Here is an 18,527-nt window from a genome sequence, read left to right on the forward strand (position 1 = left end):
ATTTGCCACCACTTGACCCATATTGCTCTAAGTCCTTCCTATTTGTAAACCCATCCAGATGCCTTTTAAATGTTGTATTTGTACCAGCCTTCACCACTTCCTATGGCAGCTCATTTTATACATGCACTACCATCTGCGTGAAAAAATTGTCCCCTAGATCCCTTTAAAATTTTCAGCCCTCACCCTTAACCTCTAGTTCTGGACTCCCCCACCCCAGGGAAAAGATTTATCCTATCCGTGCCTCACGTGATTTTATAAACCTCTATAAGTCACCCTCAGCCTCCGACACTCCATGAAAAACAGCCCCAGCCTATTCAGCCTCTCCCTATAGATCAAATCCTCCAACACTGACAATATCCTTGTAAATCTTTTCTGAACCTTTTCACATTTCACAACATCTTTCCAATTAAAAGGGAGGCCAGAATTGCAAGCACTCTTCCATAAGTGGCCTAACCAATGTCCTGTACAGCTGCAACGTGACCTCCCAACTCCTAGAATCAATGCTCTGACCAATAAAGGAAAGCATATCAAACACCCTCTTCATTATCCTATCTACCTGCGACTTCACTTTCAAGGAACAATGAATCTACACTCTTTGTTCAGCAATATTCCCCAGGATCTTATCATTAAGTGAATAAGTCCTGCCCTGATTTGCCTCTCTAAAATGCAGCACCTCACACTGATCTAAATTAAACTCCATCTGCTACTCCTTAGCCCATTGGCCCATCTGAGGTCACCTTCTTCGCTGTGCACAACACTAGGAATGCAAAGTACTGGGCTAATGGTAAGATTCTTGGTAGTGTAGATGAGCAGAGAGATCTCAGTGTCCAAGTACACAGATCCTTGAAAGTTGCCACCCAGGTTGACAGGGTTGTTAAGAAGGCATACAGTGTTTTAGCTTTTACTAATAAAGGGATCGAGTTCTAGAACCACGAGGTTATGCTACAGCTGTACAAAACTCTGGTGCGGCCGCACTTGGAGTATTGTGTACAGTTCTGGTCACGACATTATAAGGAGGATGTGGAAGCTTTGGAAAGGGTGCAGAGGTGATTTACTAGGATGTTGCCTAATATGGAGGGAAAGTCTTACAGGGAAAGGCTGAGGGACTTGAGGCTGTTTTCGTTAGAGAGAAGAAGGTTGAGAGGTGACTTAATAAAGACATATAAGATAATCAGAGGGTTAGATAGTGTGGACAAGGAGAGCCTTTTTCCAAGTATGGTGACGGCGAGCACGAGGGGGCATAGCTTTAAATTGAGGGGTGATAGATATAGGACAGATGTCAGAGGTAGTTTCTTTACTCAGAGGAGGAAGGGTATGGAATGCTTTGCCTGCCATGGTAGTAGATTCACCAACTTTAAGTGCATTTAAGTCGTCATTGGACAAACATATGGATGTACATGGAATAGTGTAGGTTAGACGGGCTTCAGATTGGTATGACTGGTCGGCGCAACATCGAGGGCCGAAGGTCCTGTACGGTGCTGTAATGTTCTATGTTCTAATGTTCTATGTTCTATAAGTGCCAGCGAAAGAAAGGGGAACACCTGACTGCATTCTCCAGGCAATTATGGACACAGTTCAATGCTACCTTTGGACTGCTGAACAGAACATAGCTCACAGTGTAGAATAGGCCAATTTGACCCCTAGTCTCACACGCTACCAAAAAGAATAAGGAGGCCTGGGATAAATTTGATCCTGCCAACGATACACACACAGAGATGGATGATCTGGAGAATAGTCTGCATGTGGGAAAAGAAGATGCAGGGGTTAAGATGATCCAAGTACACCAAAGCTGGAAAGATGAACTTGGTCAGCGTAAATTCCAACTCTGGTCTGATATGAAGTAGGAGACAAATAGGGAGGGCTTTTACAGAGGTATCCCATCCCACACATCCTTGTAGGGAAAGGTCAGGACCAACTACCTCAAAGAGGTTCTACAAGTGAAGCCAGAAAAGCCATTATTCCAGGGAGTACAGGGCACCCCTTCCACAAGCAAATGAGAGATACTCCACTATTCCTGTAAAGACACAAGCCATGCAGTGATAACTCCAGTACAGGATGCTGAGTCCCTCCCAATTTATAACCCCAGTCAGACACATGGCCTGTGACAAGATGTCAAGCCTCACCAAAATGGATAAGTGGCACCAGATGGGATAATATAGAGCAACCCTTATTAGAGGGAAAGATTGGAGACTGCCGCATTGAGTTCCTATGGGACACTGGGTGTTATCATACAACTCTGAATCTATCCTGAGACAGATCGGTTCCACTGCCATGCAAAAACGATTATCCTAAGCAAGTTCATGGGGCACTTACAGAAGGAATCAAACTGATATGTTTAGACTCATGCTGGGCAACACAACTTGCTGTCACCCAGCTATATTAGTCAACCTCCACCCAGAGACAGAACAAATCCTGTACTTGGATTTCATGCGATGATGCATACTGCTGTGTCTGGCAGACGCATATGAATGAGGCCCAATAGAAGCTTCCATGACGAGATATCGAGACAGGATTTGCAACCTAGGAGAATTGAGATTTAAGTCCACAGAAATGACCACTGACCCAGAGGCAAAAGGTACTCTCATGAAGCCTTCACAGACTGCTGTAGAATGACTAGCAGGTAGTTATAGATGATCCTGACCCAAAACCTCAGAAGCAACATGGGTTCCCTAAGCAGGGTGAGGGGGAGGATGTTGCCAAGGTCATAAACAGGTCTTACAATCAGGATCCTGCACCCAGTAATCTCCGACAACCATTCCCTAATCTGGCCAGTTAGGAAACCAGACAGGTCCTGGAAGCTGACAATTGACCACCGGGAGCTTAATGAAAAAGCAGCCATAACCGCACCAATAGTAGGGAATAGCCCTAAAACCCTAATGAAACAAGTCCCTCAGGCCTAATATTTCCCTCTGCTGGACATTCTAGGGTTAATGATATACATGGCATCGTTTGCCCCAAGGCTGCCACAATTCTCCTCCTATCTCTCACTAATGACTAGCCAAGGCTTCCATGTAGGGAGTACCTGATTCACTACTTGGATGACCTCCTCCTCCAGACAGATACTAAATCAGAGAACTTCCAACTACCTAATGAACTACTAACCCTACTTATCTTATAAGGATTAAAGGTAAAGCATAAGAAAACCCAGGTTATGAAGCCATAGGACTCTTATCTGGGCACAGGAGTAACGGGATAAAAAAGAAGCGCATTGAGTCTATAGTACACTTGCCTGTATTAGTTGTGCTCTTCTAGATTTAATGTGGTATTATAGAGTCATAGAGATGTATAGCACGGAAACAGACCCTTTGGTCCAACTCGTCCATGCCGACCAGATATCCCAACCCAATCTAGTCCCACCTACCAGCACCTGGCCCATATCCCTCTAAACCCTTCCTATTCATATACCCATCCAGAAGCCTTTGAAATGTTGCAATTCTACTAGCGTCCACCACTTCCTCTGGCAGCTCATGTCATACATGTACCACCCTCTGAGTGAAAAAGTTGCCCCCTAGATCTCTTTTATATCTTTCCCCTCTCACCCAAAACCTATGCCTTCTAGTTCTGGACTCACCCACTCCGCGGACAAGACTTTGTCTATTTATCATATCCATGCCCCTCATAATTTTGTAAACCTTTATAAACTTCAGCCTCCGACGGTCCAGTAAAAACAGCCCTAACCCATTCAACCTCTCCCTATAGCTCAAATTCTCCAACCGTGCAACATCCTTGTACATCTTTTCTGAACCCTTTCAAGTTTCACATCATCTTTCTGATAGGAAGGAGACCAGAATTGCACACAATTTTCCAACAGTGGCCCAACCAATATCCTATACAGCCGCAACATGACCTCCCAACTTCTGTACTCAATACTCTGACCAATAAAAGAAAGCTTACCAAATGCCTTCTTCACTATCCTATCTACCTGCAACTCCACTTTCAAGGAGCTATGAACTTGCACTCCAAGGTCTCTTTGTTCAGCAACACTCTCTTGGACCTTACCATTAAGTGTATAGGTCATGCCATGATTTTCTTTCCAAAAATCCAGCACCTCACATTTATCTAAATTAAACTCCATCTGCCACTTCCCAGTCCATTGGCCAATCTGATCAAAATCCCATTGTAATCTGAGGTAACCTTCTTTGCTGTCCATTTTACCTCAAATTTTGGTGTCATCAACAAACTTGCTAACTACATCTCTAATGCTCACATGGGCTTCAGTGATCCAAGATCGCAACCAACAGTCACTCTCTTCAGAGTCATCTAGGGATCTGCGATAGATATTGACTTCCCCACCATCGCCCACATGGAACAAATAATTTTAAAAAATGGTACTTTTTTTTGCAGGTCTAAAAAAAAATTTATTTCCCAGTCCAGACAACAGACAGAATATTGTCCTCACTGGTACAATATAAGCAATGGCACGAAAGGAGGGAAAATACAATGAAAGTGGAAAAGAAATCATGACAGTATTAAAACTTTCACATTTCATGCCAGAACCACACAGATGGTTTTGCCACCAAAGCCTCCCTAGCTTCCAAACATGGAAATACCCCATGGGAATAGACCAAGGAGCATACCCAAGCTGCCTTGGAATTAAATTAGGCCCTGGCAAAGGCTCCTGCACAATAGGCACACAAATCCCATTCACATGAGAAGTGGCTGCAACTGACACTAGCATAACAGCCACACTCTTATAGGTGCACCACAGGAGGTTTAGACTAGTGGTCTGTGCCTCCCAATTCTTGTCCCTAGTTCAGCAGGGTTTCTCAGTGCATAAGAAACACTTCCTGGCAATTTTCTGGGTGATATAGCTTTTTGCCTATGTAAAAGGACTAAACCCCCCCAATCTCACTGAACATACTTCATACAACCATTGCTGGACAGCTGAATTAAAGATATTATGGTTAGACAAAACTGCATTGTGAGCAAGACCCTGATGCGACATGATGATAAAATATATCAATTGCCCCCCTTCTTAGCTGACAACTTGAGCTACAGAGGGGAACCTCATAAGTGTCAGACAGTGACAATGAATGATCCCAAGAGACCGTTTATGGCAAAACAAAATGGAACAGAGCCCAAGGGAGTCAGGAAAAGTGATAGATAGCCTTTCAAAATTTTTCTGGATAGGTCCCTTGTGCTGGAAGGTGAGAACAGGAAAATGGGATGCGGAATATGAATGAGAATCACCAAGGTTAACTCCCCGATGGAACTGACATAAAAACTGATAAATTGTGATGCTGGAAAAAGCACTGCAGATCAGCCAGCATCTGAGGAGCAAGAGAGTCGATGTTTCTGGCACAGCCCTTCATCAGTCCTGAAGTGCCTGATTTCTCCAGCATCTGCAGTCCTCATTATCTCCTCCTGAAAAAAATGGCGCCACTGGGGCAGGCAAGTAGGACTAATAGCAACAGCCTCGCAAGCACAGAGGGAGAAGTGCGGGGCAGACACTTATCACCCTCCCCACCCGCTTCACTGGAGAAACGAGTAAGCTGTTTGCCAGAACGGGGTCCACCTTAATCATGCTGAGACGGGGATCCTGGGCTGCCCATGGAGGAGGCCAAGGCTTCCAGTGACTCTGGCATGGCAGGGCACAGCCCCAAGAACTGGCTGTTCAGCTGTGAGCACCAGTGCCTGGAGAAGGACAAGAGGCAGGAGCCTGGGCCTGAGAGCAGCCCCGGAGAGAGAGACGCTGAGGCCCAGAGACAGTGGCTTTGGCTGTGTTCACAGTACTCAGCCACTGCCATTGTCCAGCTCTACAAAGGTACCGGGACCTGGGGGGAAAGAGAGAGACAGAAAGACATCTGGGGTGTTGGGGGTGTGAGGTTGGGGTCAGGGGGCAGCAGGTGAAGAGATGGGGAGGGGTTGGTTTGGCAGAAAGAGGAATGGGGTCTGGGGTAGGGAGACCTGGGCAGAGGGAAGAGACGGTGGAGGGGGAGAGAGAGATGAGAGTGGGCAGTGTGGAGTGGGGAGGGGGAATTGTGTGTGGGGTGAGGAGAGTGGGTGGGGGGGAAGAGGAGGGTGGTGGGGAAGATGGGGTGGGGGCGAAGAGGTGAGTGGGGGTAAGGAGCGTCACAGAGAGGAGGAGAGTGGGGAAGAGAAGTGTGAAGACTTAGGATGATGCAAGCTATGTGGGAGAATGGATCAGGAGAGGAGTTGGGGACATAAAAGATGGAAGAGTTGAGTTAGGCAAGAGAGAGGTGACCATGTGAGAGGAGGAGGTGGGCGAGAGTGAACTAGGAGAGATGTGAATAAGGAGGGCTAGGAGAGAACTTGCCCAATCCCCAGGGTGGGCTGCTTCCTGACAAGGAGAAGGAAAACTCTGGTTTCAAGCCTCTGCTGTCAGACCCACTCTTGGGAAAGGCTTCAGGAGTAAATGTCGAGGAAAAATCTGGAGATGGGATCCCAAAGGCAGTTAGTCATTATCTACAACCTCGTTCTGGCAGCTCCTGTGACGGCACTGGTACAAAACTGTAACGGCTTTGCTGTTCCTTTGGATTAGCCAGTGTCGTGGAGAGGGATGACATCCTTCCTGGGCAACAGCTTGTTGTCTAGGCTTGCATCCTACCACCATTGCACCTGGAGAGCTATGCCGGCAGTGTCATCAGTAGAAGAGCTCAGTAAGGCCATTGTTAGCCTGGCCTTAGCTAAGGCCCTGGGTAGCAACGGGATTCCTTCTGATCTGATCAAGTGCTACAAGACTAGCTTACTGCTCCCACTGCATGAAGTCCTCTGCCAGTACTGGCAAGAAGGAGCTGCACCGCAGGCCATGAGAGATGTCAAGATCATTGCCCTCGACAAGAACAAGGGCGAGGGAAGTGACTGCAAGAATACAGAGTCAACTTTCTCCTCAACACTGTCAGCAAAACCTTTGCTCAGGTCATCTTGACTCGCCTGCAGAAACTGGCAGAACGTGTATGCCCAGAGTCATAGCTCGCCTTCCGAGCTAAAAGATAGACATGATCTTCTCCCTTCACTAACTGCAAGAGAAGCGCAGAGAACAGAAAATGCCCCTGTATGTCACCTTCATTGACCTCACTGAGGTGTTCGACCTGGTCAGCAGAAACAGCCTTTTCAAGGTTCTCCTGAAGACCAGCTGCTTGCCAAAACTGCTGAGCATGATAGAATCCTTCTACAGGTCAACGAGATGATTTTCCACGACAGCGATGGTCGGCTTTCGTGCGGAATACACATCTCAACCAATCATGTGACAAGTTCTTGCAGACGGCGAAAGTAAGAGCAATCGCCAACCCTGACACAGCACTGCTGGACGGGGCGGCACGGTGGCTCAGTGGTTAGCACTGCTGCCTCACAGCACCAGAGACCCGGGTTCAATTCCCACCTTAGGCAACTGTCTGGGTGGAGTTTGCACATTTTCCCCGTGTCTGCGTGGGTTTGTTCCGGTTTCCTTCCACAGTCCAAAAATGTGCAGGTTAGGTGAATTGGCCATGCTAAATTGCCCATAGTGCTAGGTGAAGGGGCAAATGTAGGGTAATGGGTCTGGGTGGGTTGCTCTTCGGTGGGTCGGTATGGACTTGTTGGGCTGACTTGTTTCCACACTGTAAGTAATCTAACCTAAACACAAAGGGGACAGTGCAATTCATGGCAGCTCTTTTGAGCCTTTCAACATTGCAGCACTGTCAACCAAGGCCGAGTCCTCGCTCTCACACCCTTTTGGATTTTTTTTGCTTTACTCCTGAAACATGCCTTTGGCACCGCAACAGAGGGGATTTACCTATGCACTAGGTCAGATGGCAGTCTTCAACTTGGCCCGCCTCACAGCCAAGAGAAAAGTATGTGCTGCACTCATCAGGGACATGCTGTTTGTAGGAACTCCAGTTATTGATAGTCTGCCTCTCTCATGCTCACAAGGATTTTGGGCTATCAGTCTGAAGAAGACAAGTGTCTTGGGAGAGAACACAGAGGCACAGCTGGTCATCACCATCGAAGACGACTATGAGCTCAATGTCGTCCATCAGTTTACAGACCTTGGCTCTACCATCACTGACAACCTCTCCTTGGACACAGAGATCGAAAAGAAGATTGGGAAAGCAGCCTCAATTCTTGCTCGTTTCATGACTCGAGTTTGGAGAAATCCCAAGCTGACAGTGAAGACAAAATATCAGTCTACAATGCCTGCATCATAAACACACTGCTGTATGGCAGTGAAACGTATACTACAAATGCCAGACAAGAGCGAAAACTGAACAGGTTCCACTTGAGGAGGGTACGCCATATCCTGGGCATATCCTGGCAAGACAGTGTCCAAAGCTGCAGTCCTATCTCACACTGGCCTTCCCTGCTTGTACACTCTGCTCAGGCAGCAGAGACTGCTCTGGCTGGGCTACGTCCACTGCATGGAGGACTGCCACATTCCAAAGGATATCCTCTATGGAGAGCTCACATCTGGGAAGAGACCCACAGGTCATCCCCAGCTGTGTTACAAGGACGTCTGCATTAGGGACATAACGGCACTTGAATCGTTATGGGGTCCCGGGAAAGGCTTGCAACTGACCTCATGAGATGGAAAAGCACCCTGAACCAACACCTCAAAACAGGGGAAAAGAAGCTGATAAGCACTGCAGCAGACAAGCAGGCATGCAGGAAGGAGTGCAGCAGCTCTGGCAGATCAACGACCACATACAGATGTGACCTCTGCGACCAGGACTGTCACTCCAGCATTGGTCTCTTCAGTCACAAGCAACGCTGCTTCAGGGAAGCAGAAAACTAGACCAATGAGGATGCACCCATGGACAGCTATGACTAGAAGGGGCCTCACTCACTCATTATCTCATTAGTGTAAAAGCTCCCTCACAAAACAAGAAGCCAGCTTGTCAGCCATCCAGATAAACCTCCCCCACTGGCAAACATACATTCAGACAGCATATATGCCTGTAACAATTTAACTGATTTACTGCCATTGTGGAAAGCCAGAGGTTTTTGTGTCAGCAGATGGGAAACCCCTGTCATTTGTGCCTCTGCTGAAACACATATTTCAAACTGCCCAAAAACAGAAGTACGGGCTTGTTAAAGAGAGGCCACACCATAAATTTTCCCCAACTGGGAATATAAGGGCAGATATATTCGCCAAGCAGGGCACCTGAGAGGGAGAACTATGGCAGCCCACAATGCCTGAAAAGGTTGATGCCATCACTGTGAGAAAGTGAGGACTGCAGATGCTGGAGATCACAGCTGAAAAATGTGTTACTGGGAAAGCGCAGCAGGTCAGGCAGCATCCAAGGAGCAGGAGAGTCGACGTTTCGGGCATAAGCCCTTCTTCAGGACGCCATCACTGTGAGCCAAAGTAAGGTCAAAGACTTTAAATGAGCTTAGGCTACATTGATCTAAAACAGCACATCCTATGACAAATGGAGGGACAAACTAACAGTAAAAGACAGACTTGGTCTTCAAAGATGGGTTGTACATGCCCATCTGGGAGCGTAACCTGATTATTTACCTAAACCATGATATTCATGGCCATCAAGGAGCAGAGGCCACCCACAAAAGAATTAAAGGGCTGGGATTGTGGGAAAAGATGGATAAGGACATATGGCATTACACTGATAGTTTTATAATCTGCACCCAAGAATGCCAAAAAGGCATAGTGGGACACACCTGACCTGTAAGAGGCTCCTAGACAAATACGCAGATGGATCATATATGTCCCCTTTCCACCCTGTAAGGAGGAGCACAAATATATCTTGGTCATTGTTGACATATTTAGCAAATGGGTGGAGGCTTTCTCTACTCAAACCAATACTACAGCAACCAACTTAACACAGCAGGTTTTCACGAGGTGGGGCCTCCTTCGCAGCATAGAGACAGACTACCCAGGTGACTCAAGATGTGATCTATTTGCTTGGCATTGACCAAAGGTTCCACATCGCATACTATCCCCAGACTAGTGGCATAGTGAAAAAAAGAATTGCTTCTTTAAAGAGATGCTGAGAAAGATCATCCAGAAGAATAACACCATCTGGAACATAGTTCTACCTTTTGAGCTAATGTTGATGAGAAATACAGTATAAGCTCTACAAGATTCACTCCCCATGTCCTGATGACTGGATGGCACATCACAGGGATCGAACCTCTACTGGCATGGATTCATCTAACCAGAGCTCTCAGCCACAAAAATGAAGTCAAAGCAGTGCTGGTCAGCATCTAGTGGCTAACAGGATGGGTCAGAAAAAAGAGATGAAGTAAAGCCTCTCCTTCAACAGTGAAATAAACTCCACTTAGTATGAAATAGGGAAGTATGCTTTTCTCCAGGTCAATCAACAGGAATATTCCTATCCCCCAGATATTTGGGACTTCACTCACTGGGGGACAGGGTGAGCCCTCGGGTTACAAGTTGCTGGCAGACTCTGGGAAGACCGGAAGGTACCACATAAACCAGATAAAGAAGAACAAAGAAGAGAACAGCACAGCATCAGACCCTTGGGCCCATCAAGACTATGCTAACATGTGACACTTTTCTAAACTAAATATCTTTTGCTTCTATGCGATGAATCCCTCTATTCCCTGCCCACCCATGTACCTGTTGAGAGATCTTTTAAACACTGTTATTGTATCTACTTCTACCACCTCCTCTGGCAGTACATTCTAGGCACTTGGCACACTCTGTGTAAAAAAGACTTGCCTCTCAAATCTCTTTAACTTTCCCCCTTTTACTTTAAACTTGTGTCCCCCGGTAATTTACATTTCTATTCTGGGAAAATGATTCCAAACTGCCCATTCTATCCATGTTTCTCAACTTTGGAAACTTTTATCAGGTTACCCCTCAGCCTCCAACTTTCAAGTGGAAACAAAATTTGTTTCCTAAAACTAAATTTGCTCAATCTTTCCTCATTGCTAATACACTCCAAACCAGGTGACATCCTGATAAACCTTTTCCGTACTCTCTGCAAAGCTTTTACATCTTTCTGACAACCAAAACTGCATGCAATATTCCAAATATGGCCTGACAAATGTTGAGTACAATTTTAATACTCTGTGTCCTGACCAATGAAAGCAAGCCTGCCATATGGCTTCTTGACCACCTCATTTACTTGTGTTGCCATTATGGAACTGTGAACCTGCATGCCTAGATCCCTCTGTATGTTAATGCTTCTAAGGGTTCTGCTATTTACTGTATAGTTCCCTCCCGTATTAGACCTTTGAAAATAATCCATACAAACGCGATGTGGTGTAATTCAATTTGCTATTTCTCCAGACAAGTCTCCAGCCTATCTACATCCTGCTTTATTCTCTGGCATACCTTCTACTTGCAGTTACCCCAATCTTCGTGTCATCTGCAAACTTACAAATCATACCATTGTCCTCCAATTCATTCATATATATAAAACAACAAATAACAGGAGTCCCAGCATTAATCCCTGTGGACACCAACAGTCACAGATTTCCAGTCAGAAAAACACCCTTCAACACCTTCTGTCTTCTGTGACCAAGCCAGTTCTGTGTAACCTTACCAGTTCACCATGAGATTTCATGTGACTTCACCTTCCATATGAGTCTTCCATGAGGGCCCTTGTCAAAGGCATTCCTAAAGTCTTTCATCAATCATTTATGGCAGAAAGGTAAGGGAGGGACAGGACTGACAGCATAATGTTCGAGGAGAAAGTGAGGTCTGCAGATGCTGGAGTATCAGAGCTGAAAATGTGTTGCTGGAAAAGCACAGCAGGTCAGGCATCATCCAAGGAACAGGAAATTCGACGTTTCGGGCATAAGCCCTTCATCAGGATGAAACGTCGAATTTCCTGTTCCTTGGATGTTGCCTGACCTGCTGCACTATTCCAGCAACACATTTTCAGCTCTGACAGCATAATGTGCCAGGGTACAGGTGCTTTAGGCAGGACAGAGGTGGAAAGGGAGGGGGTTGCATTTTTGATCAAGGCGAGTATCAAACAGTAATCAAAAATGAAATAACTGAAGGATCATTTGGTGAGGCTTTGTGGTGGAGCTAAGAAATAAGTGGATGGTGACATTATTGTAGTTGTACTATAGGCCTCCAAATAATCAATGTGATTGCAGGAACTAAAATGCAGAGAGACTGGGGAGTCTTGCAGGAGAAATAGGGCTGTCATAGTTGGGGATTTTAGTTTTACGAACATAGACTGGGACTGCCAAACTGTTAAGGGCTTAGATGGGGTTGAATTTGTTAAGCCCGTTCAGAAAAGCTTCCTCAAGCAGTAGAAAGCCGGTTCTTTTCAGGAAGGGGCAAAACTCTTGGGAAATAGGGCAGGACAGGTGACTGAGGTGTCAGTGGGGGAGGATTTTTGGACCAGTGACCATAGTTCTATTCATACAAAAATAATTATGGAAATGGACAAAACTGGTCTGCAGGTTCAAGTTCTAAATTGGGGCAAGGCGAATTTTGGTGCAATTAGACAGGAGTTTTGAGGGGTTGATTGGAGTAGTTTGTTTCCAGGCAAAGGGGAAGCCTTTAAAAATGAGACAGCTAGGGTTCAAGGTCTATATGTTCCTGAGGGTGAAAGGAAATGTTGACAGGAATAGGGAATCTTGGATGACAAGAAATATTGAGGCTTTGACCAGAAAAAAGGTGGTGTGGTTCAAGTAAAGGCAGCTGGGATCAAGGAAATCCTTAAGGATATATAGGAGATACAAGAGTTTACTGAAGAAGAAAATCAGGAGGACAAAAAGGGGGCACGAGGTAGCCTTGGCGGAGAAAATTAGAGTGAAATTCAGAGATTCTTTAAGTACATTAAAAGGAATATCTAGAGAGAGAGAATAGGACATCTCAAGGACCAAGTCGACATGTTATGTGTAGAACCGCAGGAGACGGGCGAGGTCCTCAATGAATATTTCTGATCTGCGTTTACTGTGGAGAAAGACAAGAGGACTTAGTGGTGATATCTTGCGGACAGTTCATATCACAGTAGAGATGGTATTGGACATGTATGAGGGTGGATAAATCTCTTGGTCCTGACCAGTTATATCTAAGAACACTGCAGAAATTGCAGGGACTCTGGCTGATATTTTTGCATCATCGTTTGCCATGGCTGAGGTCCTGGAAGACTGGAAGGTAGTAGATGTTGTGCCCATATTCAAGGATGACTGAAAAGAAAATCCTGGGAACTATAGACCATCATCTGTGGTGTGTAAGTTACTTGAGAAGATTCTGAGGGATACGATATACATGCATTTAGAAAGACAGGTTTTGATTAGGAGTAGTCAGCATGGCTTTGTGGAAGATCATGTCTCACAAATTTGTTAACGTTCTTAAATGAAATAATCAGGAAGGTGTAGTTCATATGGATTTTTATAAGGCCTTTGATAAGATTCCACATGGTAGGCTGCTCTGGAAGGGGCTTTTGCCCAAAACGTCGATTTTGCTGCTCCTCGGGTGCTGCCTGAACTGCTGTGCTCTTCTAGCACAACTAATCCAAAATCTGGTTTCAAGCATCTGCAGTCATTGTTTTTACCCTGCTCTAGAAGGCTGGATCACATGGAATCCAGGGGGAGCTGGCAAATTGGATACGCAATTGGCTTGGTGGTAGGAAGCAGAAGGTAATAGTGGAAGGATGCTTGTCAGACTGGAGGCTTGTCACTAGTGGTATGCCTCAGGGATCGCACGTGGGTCCATTGCTGTTTGTTATCCAATGATTTGGAAGAGAATGTACAAGGCATGATTAGTAAGTTTGCAGATTACACTAAAATATCGTGAACAGAGAGGAAGGCTATCAGAAATTGCAGCAGGACCTTGATTAACTGAGGAAGTGGGCCAAAAAATGACAAATGGTGTTCAATATAGATAAGTAGAGGTCTTGCAGTTTGGAAAGTCAAATCAAGGTAGGAGTGTCATGATGAATGGTAGGGCCTTGAGGGGTGTAGTGGAACAAAGGGATCTAGGAGTTCAGGTGCATCATTCTCTGAAAATAGAGTCACAGGTCGACAGGGCAGTGAAGAAGGCTTTTGGCACATTGACCTTCATCCATCAGGCATTGAGCATACAAGTTATGAAGTTATGCTGCAGCTGTACAGGATATTATTGAGGCCTCACTTGAAGTATTGTATGCAGTTTTGGTCACCTTGTTATAGGAAGGATGCTATTAAACTGGAAAGAGTGCAGAAGAAACTTACAATGATGATGCCAGGACTCAAGGGTCGGAATTATAGGAAGAGGTTGGACAAGCTAGGATGATTTTCTTTGGAGTCTAGGAGACTGAGAGGAGAATCTTGTAGAAGAGGGTGAATGCACTCAGTCTTTTTCTCGGGGTTGGGAAATCAAGGACTAGAGGGCATCAGTTTAAGATTAGGGGGAAAGAATAAAGGGGAACCTGAGCAGCAACTTTTTTAGAGAGTGGTATGCATATGGAATGAACTGTCAGCGGAAGTGGCTGAGGCGGGTATATTAACAACATTTAAAAGACATTTGGACAAATCCGTGGATTGGAAAGGTTTAGAAGAATATGGGCCAAGTGCAAGGAAATGGGGTTAGTGTGGATGGATATTTTGGTCGGATTGGACCCATTTGGGTCAAAGGGCCTGTCTCTTTGCTGTAGGACTCTATGACTCTAAGAAATCTTGGAGATTAAGGCTACCACTTGGTGGGATCATTTTTGGGTCTGTGATATAAACATAAAAGTTCAGATCTTATCACATGTGATGGTCCTTTTCATTCTGTTCACTCTGGTTTACATAGCTGTACTCATTGTCAATCTTGCCTGGTGAAAAAGGAATGTTCCAAACATTAGAATACCAGATTATATTAAGCAAGAACAGAGAAGAGTGCTTATAGATTCATAGGGGTAGCTACAATACAAGCTGACCATTTGCCAAATGGCACTTTTTAATGATACCTGTACTGACAATGTTAAAAATCACACAACATCAGGCTATAGTCCAACAGGTTTAATTGAAAGCACACTAGCTTTCGGAGCGTCGCTCCTTCATCAGGTAATAGTGGAGGGCTCAATCCCAACGCACAGAATTTATAGCAAAAATTTACAGTGTGATGTAACTGAAATTATACATGGACAAACTGATTGTCTGTTGAGTCTTTCATCTGTTTGAATACCATGATAATTTCACTTCTTTCATGTGTAAATCACAAAACCTTTTTTTTAAAGTTGCATTCTCAGGTGAGCTGTTAACAATGGGTGATAGGTAGACAATATGTTGAAGGTCAGGCCCCCTGTGTTCTCTGTCTATACCATGATGTTTAGATTGATTCTAAGGATTCTGGGTAATCCAAGAGGGAGGACGGGAAAAATTTCTGCCAGTAAGAGCTGCTCTTTTCATTGAGGTATTTTAGGTGTTGGAGGTGATTTCCTCGAATTCCAGGAGCAGCAATGACTGTTTTATATGCTGTTGCATTGTTTTGGACTTTTGGGGAAAGAAAAGTCAAAACAACAACAGTTTTAAAAGGGAGAAGAGCAGACAAAGAGAGAGATTTGCTGGATGCAAATCTTATCAGATCGAGTGGATCGGTTGGAGAGACAGATAGAAACGATGAGGAATTGGCAACAGCAAGAGTATGTGATGGATGGCGGAAAGTCTCAGATACAGTCACATAGATGGGTTAACTCCAGGAAAGGCAACAGAGGTAGGCAGCGAGTGCAGGAGTCTTTTGTGGATATACCCATTTCAAACAGGTATGCTGTTTTAGAAAATGTAGGGGGTAATGGATTCTCATGGGAACGTAGCACGAACAGCAAACTTTCTGGTATTGAAACTGGCTCTGATACAACGAGGGGTACGTCGGCTTCCAAGAGATCAATTGTGTTCGGGGATTCTCTAGTTCGAGGTACAGACGGACATTTCTGTGGCCAGTAGCGAAAAGGCAGAATGGTGTGTTGCTTCCCTGGTGCCAGGATCAAGGATGTCTCAGAGAGGGTACAGAATGTTCTCAAGGGGTAGAGGGGCCAGCAAGAGGTCATTGTCCACATTGGAACCAACGACATAGGAAGGGAAAAGGTTGAGATTCTGAAGGGAGATTACAGAGAGTTAGGCAGAAATTTAAAAAGGAAGTCCTCGAGAGTAGTAATATCTGGATTACTCCCAGTGCTACGATCTAGTGAGGGCAAGGATAGGAGGATACAGCAGATGAATGCACGGCTGAGCAGCTGTTTTTTGGGGGAAGGATTCACATTTTGGGGTAGAAGTAACCTGTACAAGAAGGACGGATTGCACCTAAATTGGAAGGGGTCTAATATACTGGCAGGGAGATTTGCTGGAGCTGCTTGGGAGGATTTAAACTAGTAAGGTGGGGGTGTGCAACTCAGGCAGATAGTGAAGAAAGAGATCAATCTGAGACTGGTAGAGTTGAGAAGAGAAGTGAGTCAAACAGTCAGGGCAGGCAGGGACAAGGTAGGACTAATCAATTAAACTGCATTTATTTCAATGCAAGGGGCCTGACAGGGAAGGCAGGTGAACTCAGGGCATGGTTAGGAACATGGGACTGGGATATCGTAGCAATTACAGAAACATGGCTCAGGGATAGGCAGGACTGGCAGCTTAATGTTCCAGGATACAAATGCTATAGGAAGGATAGAAAGGGAGGCAAGAGAGGAGGGGGAGTGGCATTGTTGATAAGAGATAGGATTACAGCTGTGCTGAGGGAGGATATTCCCGGAAATACATCCAGGGAAGTTAATTGGGTGGAACTGAGAAATAAGTAAGGGATGATCACCTTATTGGGATTGTATTAAAGATCCCAAATAGTCAGAGGGAAATTGAGAAACAAACTTGTAAGGAGATCTCAGCTACTTGTAAAAATAATAGGGTGGTTATGGTTGGGGATTTTAACTTTCCAAACATAGACTGGGACTGTCATTGTGTTAAGGGTTTAGATGGAAAGGAATTTGTTAAGTGTGTTAAGTGTGTACAAGACAATTTTCTGATTCAGTATGTGGATGTTCCTACTAGAGAAGGTGCAAAACCTGACCTACTCTTGGGAAATGATGCAGGGCAGGTGACTGAGGTGTCAGTGGGGGGAGCACTTTGGGGCCAGCGACCATAATTCCATTAGGTTTAAAATAATGATGGAAAAGGATAGACCAGATCTAAAAGTTAAGTTTCTAAATTGGAGAGAGGCCAATTTTGACGGTATTAGGCAAGATCTTTCAAAAGCTGTTTGGGGACAGTTGTTCACAAGTAAAGGGACAGCTGTAAAATGGGAAGCCTTCAGAAATGGGATAACGAGAATCCAGAGAAAGTATATTCCTGTTAGGATGAAAGGAAAGCCTGGTAGGTATAGGGAATGCTGGATGACTAAAGAAATTGAGGGTTTGGTTAAGAAAAAGAAGAAAGCATATGTCAGGTATAGACAGGATAGATCGTGTAAATCCTTAGAAGAATATAAAGGAAGTAGGGGTAGACTTAAGAGGGAAATCAGGAGGGTAAAAAGTGGGCAGGAGATAGCTTTGGCAAATAGAATTAAGGAGAATCCAAAGGGTTTTTACAAATACATTAAGGACAAAAGGATAACTAGGGAGAGAATAGGGCCCCTCAAAGATTAGCAAGGCGGCCTTTTGTATGGAGCCACAGAAAATTGGGGAGATATTAAATGAATATTTTGCATCAGTATTTACTATGGAAAATGATATGGAAGATATAGACTGTAGGGAAATAGATGGCGACATCTTGTAAAATGTCCAGATTTCAGAGGAGGAAGTGCTGGATGTCTTGAAATGGTTAAAAGTGGATAAATCCCCAGAACCTGATCAGGTGTAACCTTGGACTCTGTGGGAAGCTAGAGAAGTGATTGCTGCGTCTCTTGCTGGGATATTTGTATCATCAATAGTCACAGGTAAGGTGTTGGAAGACTGGAGGTTGGCAAACATAGTGCCACTGTTTAAGAACGACGGTAAAGACAAGCCAGGGAACTACAGACCAGTGAGCTTGACCTCAGTGGTGGGCAAGTTTAGATTAGACTTACAGTGTGGAAACAGGCCCTTCGGCCCAACAAGTCCACACCGACCCGCCACCCACCCATACCCCTACATTTATCCCTTACCTAACACTACGGGCAATTTAGCTTGGCCAATTCACCTGACCCGCACATCTTTGGACTGTGGGAGGAAACCGGAGCACCCGGAGGAAACCCACGCAGACACGGGGAGAACGTGCAAACTCCACACAGTCAGTCGCCTGAGTCGGGAATTGAACCCGGGTCTACAGGCGCTGTGAGGCAGCAGTGCTAACCACTGTGCCACCGTGCCGCCTATTGGTGTTGGAGGGAATCCTGAGGGACAGGATGTACATGTATTTGGAAAGGCAAGAACTGATTAAGGATAGTCAACATGGTTTTGTACGTGGGAAATCATGTCTCACAAACATGATTGAGTTTTTTGAAGAGGTAACAAAGAAGATTGATGAGGGCAGAGCAGTAGATGTGATCTATATGGACTTCAGTAAGGCGTTCAACAAGATTCCCCATGGGAGACTGATTAGCAAAGTTAGATCTCATGGAATACAGGGAGAACTAGCCATTTGGATACAGAACTGGCTCAAAGGTTAAAGGTGGTGGTGGAGGGTTGTTTTTCAGACTGGAGGCCTGTGACCAG

General features: G+C 45.1%; 1 protein-coding gene across 2 annotated transcripts in view; it reads right to left on the reverse strand.

The window, feature by feature from the left end:
* Window positions 1-18,527, reverse strand: part of auh (AU RNA binding protein/enoyl-CoA hydratase) — a 331,460-nt gene that overhangs the window by 10,803 nt on the left and 302,130 nt on the right. The window lies entirely within an intron of this gene.

Source organism: Hemiscyllium ocellatum, chromosome 2, assembly GCF_020745735.1.
Source record: "Hemiscyllium ocellatum isolate sHemOce1 chromosome 2, sHemOce1.pat.X.cur, whole genome shotgun sequence".
In the NCBI taxonomy this organism is placed as follows: Eukaryota; Metazoa; Chordata; class Chondrichthyes; order Orectolobiformes; family Hemiscylliidae; genus Hemiscyllium; species Hemiscyllium ocellatum.